This window comes from Pelobates fuscus, chromosome 1 (genome assembly GCF_036172605.1).
Source record: "Pelobates fuscus isolate aPelFus1 chromosome 1, aPelFus1.pri, whole genome shotgun sequence".
NCBI lineage: Eukaryota > Metazoa > Chordata > Amphibia > Anura > Pelobatidae > Pelobates > Pelobates fuscus.
Genome location: NC_086317.1, coordinates 451,834,453 through 451,847,639, shown reverse-complemented (window position 1 = coordinate 451,847,639; position 13,187 = coordinate 451,834,453). Strand labels below are relative to the sequence as shown.

General features: G+C 42.3%; 1 protein-coding gene across 3 annotated transcripts in view; it reads right to left on the bottom strand.

The window, feature by feature from the left end:
- Positions 1–13,187, bottom strand: part of PGR (progesterone receptor) — a 126,641-nt gene that overhangs the window by 93,358 nt on the left and 20,096 nt on the right. The gene's annotated exons all lie outside the window — the stretch shown is intronic.

Genomic DNA, 13,187 nt, shown 5'->3' with positions numbered 1-13,187 from the left:
TATACAGTAAGAGCAATAAGGATATGGAATTCTCTGCCTGAAGAGGTGGTTTTATCAGAGTCACTACAGATGTTTAAACTGCAATTGGATAAATACTTACAAAAACATAACATACAGGGATTTAATTTCTAATTAGTGGGGAAATAGCTGCTTGATCCAAGGAGACATCTGACTGCTATTTGGGGGTCAAGAAGGAATTTTTTCCTAGTTTGTGGCAAAATTGGAAGCGCTTCAGACTAGGTTTTTTGTCTTCTTTTGGATCAACAGCAACAACATATGTGAGGAAGGCTGAACTTGATGGACGCAAGTCTCTTTTCATCTATGTAACTATGTAAGAGACACACAGAGGTGCTCAAAGAAAGAGACACATAAAAGGGCTGGGGAGGGGAGAAAGTGACAAATGGGCTGGTGCTAAGAGACAAAGGGGCCTGGGTGACAAAGACACACAAAACCAACTAGAGTATAGAGACATGCAGAGCAGCTGCAAAAGAGGAAAAAGAGACACACAAAGAGGTTGGCATGAAGTAAAAAATACACAAAGGGAAAACATCGGTAAGAGACATAGAAGAGGGGTGTAAGACACACAAAGGGGAAAAATTTGTGATAAGATACACAAAAAGTTGCAAGAAATTCAAAAGGGCGGTTAAGAAAAACACAGGTGAAGATGCATTTTTTTTGGGGGGGGGGGGGAGACGGGAGAGAAAATGCATCTTCGCCTCTGTCTCCGTTGCTCCCTGTAGGTCAGTTGTTCAGCACCAGAGCCTATGCCGAAGAGTTGGTTGACAGATGAGAGATTTCTTATTAAAGGGATAGTATAGTCACCAGAACCCCTACAGTTTAATGTAGTGGTTCTGGTGTCTATAGCCTATCCCTGCAGGCATTGTTAACATTGCTGGCCCGTAACACCTCTAATGGCAGTCACTTGAGGTGCTTTCTAGTCTACTGCTGTGCAGTGTGCAGCACCTATACTGAGCGTCTCCATACTCTGCATGTAGATGCTGAACGCTCCCCATAGATATATATTGATTCAATGCCTCTTCATGAGGAGATGCTGATTGGTGTAGTGCAGCATTTTGCCGCACATGCACAATATCCTCCCAGTGCTCTCGTATGGGAAAGCATTGGATTGGCAGAGATCAAGTTTGATGATTTCAGACTAAGTGAAAAGGACACTCATATAACTTTAAAATAAGCAAAATAAACCATTTGAGTCTCATTACGAAAGTTTTCTTAGTAAGTCAAAGTAGTTGGATGGAAACATTGATTATATGCAAATTTATTTAAATACATATGTTTCAAATAAATCCGCCCTTTTGTTTATTTTTAAGCCCTGTAAGTGCTTTCTTTCACATTTGAATAATAGTTTTTAGTTTTTAATTTATCTTCTCTGCCTCTATAACGGCAAGCGTGATGCATTATGGGACTGGTATAGACTTTTTTCCAGGGCTGCTTTTCATTCCCAGTCCCGCCCTATCCATAATTTAGCATTTAGGCATTGTCATGCAAACACTGCCTTTTCAGAGATTTACTTTACTTTTCAGAGATTTTGTTGATTTACTTCTATGCTTTGGGTCATTGTCCTGTTGCAACACCCATCTTATGTTGAGCTTCAGCTGGTAGACAGATGGCCTTAAGTTCTCCTGCAAAATGTCTTGATAAACTTGGGAATTCATTTTTCCTTCGATGATAGCAATCCGTCCAGGCCCTGACGCAGCAAAGCAGCCCCAAACCATGATGCCCCCACCACCATACTTCACAGTTGGGATGAGGTTTTGATGTTGGTGTGCTGTGCCTCTTTTTCGACACACATAGTGTTGTGTGTTTCTTCCAAACAACTCAACTTTGGTTTCATCTGTCCACAGAATATTTTGCCAGTACTGCTGTGGAACATCCAGGTGCTCTTGTGCAAACTGTAAACATGCAGCAATGTTTTGTTTGTACAGCAGTGGCTTCATCTGTGGTATCTTCCCATGAAATCCATTCTTGTTTAGTGTTTTACGTATTGTAGATTCGCTAACAGGGATGTTAGCATTTGCCAGTGACTTTTGTAAGTCTTTAGCTGACACTCTAGGATTCTTCTTCACCTCATTGAGCAGTCTGCGCTGTGCTCTTGCAGTCATCTTTACAGGACGGCCACTCCTAGGGAGAGTAGCAGCAGTGCTGAAATTTCTCCATTTATAGACAATTTGTCTTACCATGGACTGATGAACAGCAAGGCTTTTGGAGATACTTTTATAACCCTTTCCAGCTTTATGCAAGTCAACAATTCTTAATCGTAGGTCTTCAGAGAGCTCTTTTGTGCACGGCATCATTCACATCAGGCAATGCTTCTTGTGAAAAGCAAACCCAGAACTGGTGTGTGTGTTTTTATAGGGCAGGGCAGCTGTAACCAATACCTCCAATCTCATCTCATTGATTGGACTCCAGTTGGCTGACATCTCACTCCAATTAGCTCTTGGAGATGTCATTAGTCTAGCAGTTCACATACTTTTTCCACCTGCACTGTGAATGTTTACTTGGTGTGATCAATAAAAACATGGCAACATTTCATTCTTTGTGTGTTATTAGTTTAAGCAGACTGTGATTGTCTATTGTTGTGACTTAGATGATGATCAGATCACATTTTATGACCAATTTGTGCAGAAATCCATATCATTCCAAAGGGTTCACATACTTTTTCTTGCAACTGTATGTTAGTCATGTTTCTATATTCTTAATCAATTAAGAAAATACTAAAGTATAGTATTAATGTATTAAAATGGAATAAAACTTACAAACAAACTTTGCCTAAAACCACCCCCGTTAACCCCTTAACAACGAGTGACGGACAAGGTCCGTCACTCAGGGGAAAGCGTTAATGACGAGTGACGGACCTCGTCTGTCACGCATTAAAATTAACCCCCAGGGCCGGCGATCGCGGGGTTAACGCTGTTGCTGAGTGCCTCCGAGTCAGCAGCAGCAAATCCCGATATCCCAGCCCATGTGATCGCTGTGACAGCCAGTCACAGCGGTCACAATGCTGCTGGGATATCTGATCCACCTCCCTCCACCTCGTGTGGGTTTGTGAAGTGGAGAGAGACAAATTGGTGCTACATTGTGTTCCAGAAGAATAGCTAAGTTGAAAAAAAGTCCCTAATCCCTTTCCCCTTTATTAAAAAAAAATAATAACCCTTTCCCTGCTGCTTGATCACTGCTAGCAGTGATCAATATATAGGTCTCAGTACCTAACTGTGATCTAATATTTTTTTTTCTTTTAAGGGTTAAATTTTAGTTTTTTTTGTAACCCTAAGGGGTTAAATTTTATTATTTGATTTTATTAATTTGTGATTTAGTTATTTTGGTGGGTGGAATTTAGTGTGAATTAGGGAATAAAAAAAATATATTTTTAGTTAGAGTTTTGTTAGCTGTGTTAGCTGTATTAACAATGTTTAGAAAGTATAGCGCAGAGGAGGCTTATGCCCTGATAGCGGCCGACTCAGAGGCGACTGACACTGCCTCAGAGAGTGACCCAGGGAGTGCCGCAGGGGACGCAGGGGACAGGGACTATGTGCCAGATACTGCAGGACCATCAGGGATGATCGACGATTCCCCTAATGCTGAACATGGCGCAGATGACTGGGTACCCGCTAATAATTTTTCCCCAGACATCCCACTGTTTACAGCCCATCGTGGCATACAGGCTGACCTGTCTGGCTATAGTGCGCTGGATGTTATGCAGCTGTTCTTGGGGGATGAGATTTTTGGGGAGATAGTCACCCAGACTAATCTCTATGCGGAGCAATATCTGGCACGCAATCCAGACTCTCTTATCTCCAGGAAAGAGAGATGGAACCCAACCAGTGTGCCAGAATTGAAACAATTCTGGGCACTGACCATGTTAATGGGGCTAATTAAAAAGCCCACAATTAGGATGTATTGGTCTAAACATCCTATTTGCAATACCCCCATTTTTGCCGACACAGTGACGAGGGAAAGATATGAAGACATACTAAGATTTATGCACTTTAGTGACAATAACAAGTGCCCCCCAAAAGTAATTGCCCACCTTAACAGTAAATTTGCCACTATATATACCCCCAATAAAAACATTTCCATTGACGAGTCCCTCATGAAGTTTAAGGGAAGACTGGGGTTTAGACAATATATCCCATCCAAAAGATCCCGATATGGGATCAAATTTTATAAACTGTGTGAAAGTGGCAGTGGCTACGTATACACCTTCCGTGTATACGAAGGAAGGGATAGCCACTTTGATCCCCCAGGTTGCCCAGATATAGTAGGGACAAGTGGGAAAATTGTCTGGGACTTAATAATGCCGCTACTTAATAAAGGTTATCATATACATCGGTATGTTTGGGGGTATACATCGATAACTTTTATAATAGCATCCCACTGTTAAAAATGTTGTACTGCTACGAGACTGTGGCCTGTGGCACTATTCGGAAGAGTCGCACAGGTTTCCCAAAGGCTCTAGCGAACAAAAAAATGAAAAGGGGGGAAACAGCAGCTCTCTGCCAGAATGAACTGCTGGCACTCAAGTACAGGGATAAAAAGGATGTTTTCATCTTAACCACCATCCATGGTGAAAACACTCGGAGGGTCGCAGTTCGTGGAAGAGACGAATGTAAACGGGTGCCAGTCTGCATACGGCAATATAATCGGCATATGGGGGGCGTTGACCTGTCCGATCAACAGATGCAGCCGTATTTGATCATGAGAAAGACCAGGGCATGGTATAAAAAAGTGGGCATATACCTGATGCAGATGGCAATCCACAATGCCTTTGTCATTTTTAAAAAGGCAAATGCTGGGCTGAAAAGCACTTTTCTTTCATTCCAGTTTGAGCTCATTTCTGAGCTGCTAGAATGCCACACAAGGAGACCATCAGTGGAGCCTAGCAGAAGAATGGAGGCAGGTAACTTCTGCTTTAAGATTCCACCAACCCCTAAAAAACAAAACCCCCAGAAAAGGTGCAGGGTGTGTTACAAGAGGGGCGTAAGAGTTGAGACCAGCTATTACTGCCCTGATTGCCCCTCTCAGCCCGGCCTATGTATTGGCCATTGTTTTAAAAAAATTCACACCCAGGCCGAATGAGTGAACCAGTTTTGGGGTGTGATTTTTAGTCATCTGTCTGATTGGTTACTGAATCTTGGCTTTGTCTACCGTTTATCCTGTTTCACTGATCCTTGACCTCGGCTTGTCCTATCATTGTTCCGTTTCTCTTTACTCCTTTGACCTCGGCTTGTACCTTGACAATTTTCTGCTTGTATAGCCTGGCCATTCTAAGGACCGGTATTACAAGTTTCTCTCTCTGTGTTCTCTCTCTTTGTGGTCTGTCTGTGTTTTGGTTTCGGAATCCATGACAGCTTTGCCCGGGACGCAGATGACTGGGTACTACCCCCGGATACGTTTACCCCAACTATTCCCCCTTTTCACAGCAAATAGTATGCACTTGTTCATACTTTGAATTGATGAGCTGCTTATACTTAAAAATATATGTGGCCTATGAGAGGTAATTTGCAGTCCTGAGCTGCTAAAATGAGACTTGGGCCAGGCATCCACTTTTGAAAAATATGAAGTGGTGTGTCTCCAATGTGCCCCTTCAACATCCACATAACCCTTAAAAAGGTACACATGGGGGTATCGTTGCACTAAGATGACATAGCTGAGCAACATATTAGGTGTTATACTGCCATAGCACACATAAGGATAGCAAAATATACAGTAACATCTCCAAGTGTGTGTCAAAAAGGCAGACCAAAATGATAATTGCAACTAGACTTGGTACAAACTAACAAAAAAATGATTCTACACTAAGGTTTAGAATATACCTTTTGAAATACCCTGGGGTGTCAACTTTAAGTAATGGTAGGCCTTTGTGGGGTAGTTTGAATTTAAAACCTGCTAAGATGCTTGGAAATTGCACATAGGCCCAGCGTCAAAATTCAAAGTTTGGTAAAAACTCATAAGACTTAGTCTCCAATGTGCCCCTTCAACATCCACATAACCATGAAAAAGGTACACATGTGGGTATCGTTGCACTAAGATGACATAGTTGAGCAACATATTAGGTGTTATACTGCCATAGCACACATAAGGATAGCAAAATATACAGTAACATCTCCAAGTGTGTGTCAAAAAGGCAGACAAAAATGCTAATTGCAACTAGACTTGGTACAAACTAACAAAAAAATGATCCTACACTAGGGTTTAGAATATACCCTTTGAAATACCCTGGGGTGTCTACTTTAAGAAATGGTAGACCTTTGTGGGGTAGTTTGAATTTAAAACCTGCTAAGATGCTTTATTGCACATAGGCCCAGCGTCAAAATTCAAAGTTCGGTAAAAACTGATAGGGCTTGGTCTCCTTTATGGCACTGTAGCTTCACGAAATGGTGCCAAAGACATACAATGGGGTTGTCATTTTACTCAGAAGACTTAGCTGAGCATAATTTGGGGGGTTTGAACTTAGTGGCACATGTGAAATATACAAAATGCCCAGCAAAAATGCAATCCATATGTAAAAAACGCACAAAATTATTTTTTACCACATACTTTGGCATGTGTTGGTGAAATAATGGGGGCATGTTAAGGCACAATATGAACCTTATGAGATACCCTGGAGTGTCTATTTTTACAAATGGTAGGCCTTTGTGGGTTTTTTTTGAACAGTCAAACTGTTATAATCAGGGCTCGAGTCCTGCAGGAACGCGTGGGAACGGCGTTCCTGCACTTTTTTTAGTGCAGGAATGCCATTCCCGTTTATGGTCCTGCAGGCACTCAGGGGGCGGCAAAAAATGCCGCCCCCAAATGTCCCCGTGTTCCCCCTGTCATGGGGGGCCCAAGAGGTGGCCTAATGGCCACCTGAAGGACCCCCCCTGGCCGGCTCTTGTTTCTCTCTGTCAGACGCGGCGAGGGAGCTGTGTCCTCTCTGCTCCCTCTCGCCGCTCCGTTTGCTGATGCTGGGAGCCGGAATATGACGTCATTTCCGGCTCCCGGCATCAGCAGACAGCCCGTGCGGCGAGAGGGAGCAGAGAGGACACAGCTCCCTCGCCGCGTCTGACAGAGAGAAACAAGAGCCGGCCGCACTGAAGCCCCACTGGACCCCAGGGACAGGTCCACGCCAGCTCTCCAGGTAGGGAGGCTGGGTGGACATTTTTAAATTGAAAAAAATATATACAAATATTTTTTGTGTATGTGAGTGTGTCTGTGTGTATGTCTGTGAGTGTATGTGTGTATGTCTGTGAGTGTGTGTGTGTGTATGTGTGTGTGTCTGTGAGTGTGTGTGTATGTGTGTATGTGTGTGTGTCTGGGAGTGTGTGTGTGTCTGTGAGTGTGTGTGTGTGTGTGTGTGTGTCTGGGAGTGTGTCTGTGAGTGTGTGTGTATGTTTCTGTGAGTGTATGTGTGTGTGTCTGTGTATGTGTCTGGGAGTGTGTGTGTGTGTGTCTGGGAGTGTGTGTGTGTGTCTGGGAGTGTGTGTGTGTCTGGGAGTGTGTGTGTGTGTGTGTGTGTGTCTGGGAGTGTGTGTGTGTATGTGTCTGGGAGTGTGTGTGTGTATGTGTCTGGGAGTGTATGTGTCTGGGAGTGTGTGTGTATGTGTCTGGGAGTGTGTATGTGTGTATGTGTGTGTCTGGGAGTGTGTGTGTATGTGTCTGGGAGTGTATGTGTCTGGGAGTGTGTGTGTATGTGTCTGGGAGTGTGTATGTGTGTATGTGTGTGTCTGGGAGTGTGTGTGTGTCTGGGAGTGTGTGTGTGTGTGTGTGGGAGTGTGTGTGTGTGTGTGTGTGTATGTGTCTGGGAGTGTGTGTGTGTATGTGTCTGGGAGTGTATGTGTCTGGGAGTGTGTGTGTATGTGTCTGGGAGTGTGTATGTGTGTATGTTTGTGTCTGGGAGTGTGTGTGTGTATGTGTCTGGGAGTGTATGTGTCTGGGAGTGTATGTGTATGTGTCTGGGAGTGTGTATGTGTGTATGTGTGTGTCTGGGAGTGTGTGTGTATGTGTCTGGGAGTGTATGTGTCTGGGAGTGTGTGTGTATGTGTCTGGGAGTGTGTGTGTGTGTATGTGTGTGTCTGGGAGTGTGTGTATGTGAGTGTATGTGTATGTGAGTGTATGTATGTATGTGTGTGTGTGTGTGTGTGTCTGTGAGTATGTGTGTGTGTCTGTGAGTGTATGTGTGCACCTGAGTGTGTGTGTACGTGTTTAAATATGCATGCAAGTTTTCTTTTTTTCTGGTGGTGGGGTGAGGGTGGAACTCGAGTGAGTTCCCACACTTTATTCCCCAGGACTTGACCCCTGGTTATAATACCCCAAATGGAAGCATAGGCTCATTAAATCCGTCTCTCAAAATTGCACTGTGAATACTGAAAAGGACAGGTCTCCTATATGGCACTGTAGCTTCACGAAATAGTGCCAAAGACATACAATGGGGGTGTCATTTTACTCAGCAGATGTAACTGAACACAAAATAAAACTTTGTACATGAATAGCACACACCAACTTTACAAAATACACATGAGAAGTTTTTTGTTATAAGTTTGCGTGACAAAAACCAAAAAAAACACAATTTTACTCCAATATTTAGCAGAGGTTGGCGGTGAAATGGCTACGTAGAAAGTGTCAAAACAACCTTAGGTAAATAGCCTGTGGTGTCTACTTTATATAAATATATATTTTTGTGTGTCAATTTTGTTTTCTTTTATGGCTATTAAGCTTACAAGACAAACATACCAAATTCTAAAATAGTTCCACATTAAAAGTGTATTTTACTCCTTGTGTTTTGTGACCTGTAACTACCAAAAAAAACTTAAAATCCCAGACACATTATATATTCTGTAAATCAGAACAATTAAATTAATTTATTTTTAATTACTTTCCTTAACCTGCACTAATTATGTACGCATTATTATTGCAAAAACTGTAAAAAAAAACACACAAAAATGCATTTTTTTGCATATTTTTTTATTTTTTTATAATAAATAAGCATTTATATATATACGTGTTACATCAAATTAAAGTCCTTTAAAAAAACGTGTATAATATGTGTTGGTGCAATAAATTAGTAAAATGCAAACTGCAGTTGAACGCAAACAGCAAAAAATGCTAAAAATGCTGTTGTCATTAAGTGAAAGACAAGCTTCTGAAGCTCTGTCCTTAACCTCCCTGGCGGTATTCCCGAGCGTGACTCGGGGTTAATTTTCGCTGCCAGAAGCGGTAACCCCGAGTCACGCTCGGGGTAGATAACAGAGCCCCCGGAGGTAAGATTTACTTACCTCCGCCGCGATCCGCTTCGGGAGGACTGCCTCACAGCCCAGGCAGCCCTCCCACGGCAAATCAGGCCCCCGGGGGCCATGTGATCGCTCTCAAAGAGCGATCACATGGCCCTCTATAGCTGGCTGTGGATCTGCCAGCAGGGGGACTGTTTGAAATATCAGACAGTCCCCCTGCTGGTGGGAAGTATAAAAAAATAAATAAAAGACAAGTGTAAAAATAAATTAAATATATTTTTATATATGGAAGGCAATATGCCTGAAGTTGTGGGAGGGGTTAATTTTTTCCTATTTAAACCCGAGTAAATCCCAGCTTACCTATCGTCGCCGTTTCGAAGTTATGGCTTGCTCGTCTCCCTCTCGCCAGCACAGCTTCCGGGTCCTCGGCGACGCGCTTCCAGTTCCGTCGTTCCTTGCGGCTTCCCGCCTCTGTTCGCACAGACGCTCCCAAACTCAGAGACTAACGTACACCAGGTAACCGGCGAGAATGGCCACGTTCGGGCTATTCTCGCCGTTCAACTTTTCTTTTAAACTACATACAACAGTTCTCTGTCGCCCGTTCACTTTCCTCCCAATACTTCACGCAAATTACTCTGTGTTTGCTCTCCGTACCCAGTTGTTATTAGGTCATTACTTTAATGAGCAAATGTTGCGAAGAGCATTCCATGTAAACGATCTTTATAACAGATGTGCAACTTCCACATTATTCTTGACAGGTAATCGGTCATCTTTCTAATGGGGATTCATTTAGGCTTCGAGCCACCCTAAATAGGTCTGGTAACACAAGTTAATGTAAAGTAATTTGGGCGTATTCAGTCTTGTTCATCTCATTAACGTTATGACACAGAGTTTCTTAAAGGTTCCCTAGGCGAAACAATCAGTTTCTCTGCGCGAGCTTGTGCTTTGTTTATGACAATTTTAAGTGTTATCTAGTGATTGAAGATTTGCTTCTGAGTAATAACATGCATTCACTTCAATACGGTAAATAAATATTCTCCCGTTTACCGCATGTCGGTGCAATGCCAACAACACCTTGAAGGTACGGTTGATCTCCTAGTATATATTTTGTATTAAAGCTTTGAAAAATTGTAACTCATTTCGGCTATACAAAGCAATGTTCAGCTTACATGTTCATTCGTAAAAATCTGCTTCTCTGCGTTTAGTCATCCGGCTACCTAGAGTTTTACATTCATACAAACGGCATTTTTTCTCAAATCGCGTTCACAACATTGTTACAAGTATCAATTGGTTGAAATTCTGCTGTCAGATGGGGGTATAATTTATGTAAACTGTTTTAATTAGATAACTAATGCGTATGACAGGTCGGTTCGTATGACTTACATTAACAGGTGATTATGTTCTTGTGCTCTTTTAGGCTATTTAGTTCTTATTAATTATAAGTTGTGATATTCATGGCTTACTTTCGAGATGCTTTTACAAAATGTGTTATTTGTGTTTGTTTTGGCATTTGTTTTATATGAGTGTGTGTGTATGTATATATATGTATATATGTGTATATGTGTGTATATGTATATGTGTATGTATATGTGTATGTATATTAAATAGGGAATAAAGTCACCATGCTCTCAAGGTAAAATAATAAGTACTTTCTTGAATCAATATATACGCTGTTACGGTTGTTTAATTCTGCTTACTTAGTTGCCTGACTGCTGCACTATTTATTACTATGCCTTAACTTTGACGCATATACTTTCTGTTTCATATGCCTACACATTACACTACCAAGCGTATTTACCATCGAGCACCCCTGCACAGGCAACCATACGCGATTTGACTAGAATGAGAATGGGGGATCAGTCAGTGGGAGGTGCTCTGACTGTTATGCACATTTTACATTCATCAGCACACGCTTTGAATAAACACAGCTTGCATACGTGACAATTACGCCGCGCATTACATTACTAAACCTATTTAAAGATTCTGACATATTCAGCGTTGCACTTAAGACCTATGATTGCCTGATTACCTTGAATTGTACACCTCTGCGCAGACAAGCACATATGTTTATAGACATGTGCATTTAAGTTCACACTACAGTTCCGAGGAACAAGCCTCGGCAAAAGCGAGTACGCATTTTTTTAACAGTTCTATGAACAAGATCCGCATAAAAAAAAAAAAGGCCTCGTTTATGGCACCTCGAACACCGCACGATCCTAACTCATTACCACCCACGTTTCGTGGTATGTCCTTTCTCACTAACTAACCTTCCCTCTTAGCTAGCAGTGGCTGGCTGTCAGGTTTCCTAGGCATCCACTAGTTGTTATTTCCCCCTGGCTTCTTCGCCTTAGGTTAGCGGTCCCGCGAGGCCAACACCCATCCTCATACTCGGAGGTACTACGCCCCTCGGGCCAAATCATAGTTAGTCGCCTCGCATTGTGGCATAGAGAGGGCCTCATCTGTCACTCCCATGCTATCTTATGTTTAACTTTCACCGAGAGGCCGACACCCCGCCACAACGTTCAGTGGCCACGTTATCCCCTCGCGCCAACGCATAGATAGAGCCTCTCAAGCCGCTTGGCAAATAGCAGGGCCTCACCTGTCACCAATCTAGAGTAATCGTTTCGCCGCATTGTGGCACTAGCTAGTCAGCCAGCACTCATGCACTCATACTCTCACACACATACACACACACACACACCTCGTAAGTTGGGGGGCGGAATCCTACAGACTCATCACGCATAACCACTATGTTCAGGTATCCTAGCGGGTTATTTTCTGCCCCGTCATAGCGTTAGTTTCGATTATGAGTTACATACCCTTACAGTAATACAAACAGTATGTCAAAACTATCGTACAGGGCTAATCTATGCTTTCAATACGTAAATCACTGACGGGCTAAGGGTCTACTAGAGAACTAGTTATAGCAGTACAAGGATATATATTTTCCCAACTTGTCACTCACTTGTGATCCAATTATACCACATTCACTAAGTACCATATCAATCTAGTAGAAACCAAGATCGTCGGTTTCCTCCAACAATTCGTTTCAGGCATTTTTTCTTACATATAATTTCAGTTGAATATGTATATTGGGGGCACACGCTGCCTTTACGTTACACGTTGTACAGGTTAGGCTTCGTATTGGACCGTCATCAGGTCCTCTAGACACTTACTTACATGTAGTGACTGCTTACAAGTTTATTTTGTATTTGTTACTTTGCAACCCATTAGGGGTCTTTCAGTACGTTGAGTTCTAAATTACATACGTTAACTCGTACCATCGCTTAATTCTCACGTCTACGTCACTTATACAATCTACACAGGTTAGAGCATTAGCAATCTAATGAAAACAGGGTACACAGATTTCCCTCTCGCTTCATATCAATAGCGAGACATCACTCGGCCGTCATCACGAACAAACAATACCATTCAAATCCTTAACAACTAATAGTCTTCTCTCTGCACGCTTGACCCTCGCAGGGTTCTCCAGGCGCAATTCAATTAATGCATCATGTTATTTAGTACTGCATACATTTCACTATGTTATTTGAAGTTAATCCTGAAGGACCTCTTGAACTTAGTCATGCTATCTGTTTCTGTTTAAGAAGTAACACCATAGGCATCATATAATACACACATTTACGGTCCAAGCCTATCAAGTAAACGATTAAGGGGTATTTATTTTACAAACTCGTTTAAGCTTAAACCACAATCAAAGCTCCTTTCAGGTTCCTATCTTAAGCGCACACCCTTTTCCTACTATGAATTACTGCATTGAATTACTTTCCTACTATGAATTACTTTCATTCTATTCTGTTCGCATCAATACAGATAGTTCGTCAGGTGCCTTTACAGTCCTTTTTGCTGTGGTTATCCAGTTAACCTAACCTACCATTTGTGAGTAACGCTCATCCACGAGTAACAAGCCTGCCAAGGATTAGAAGTTCTGAAGTTAGTCAA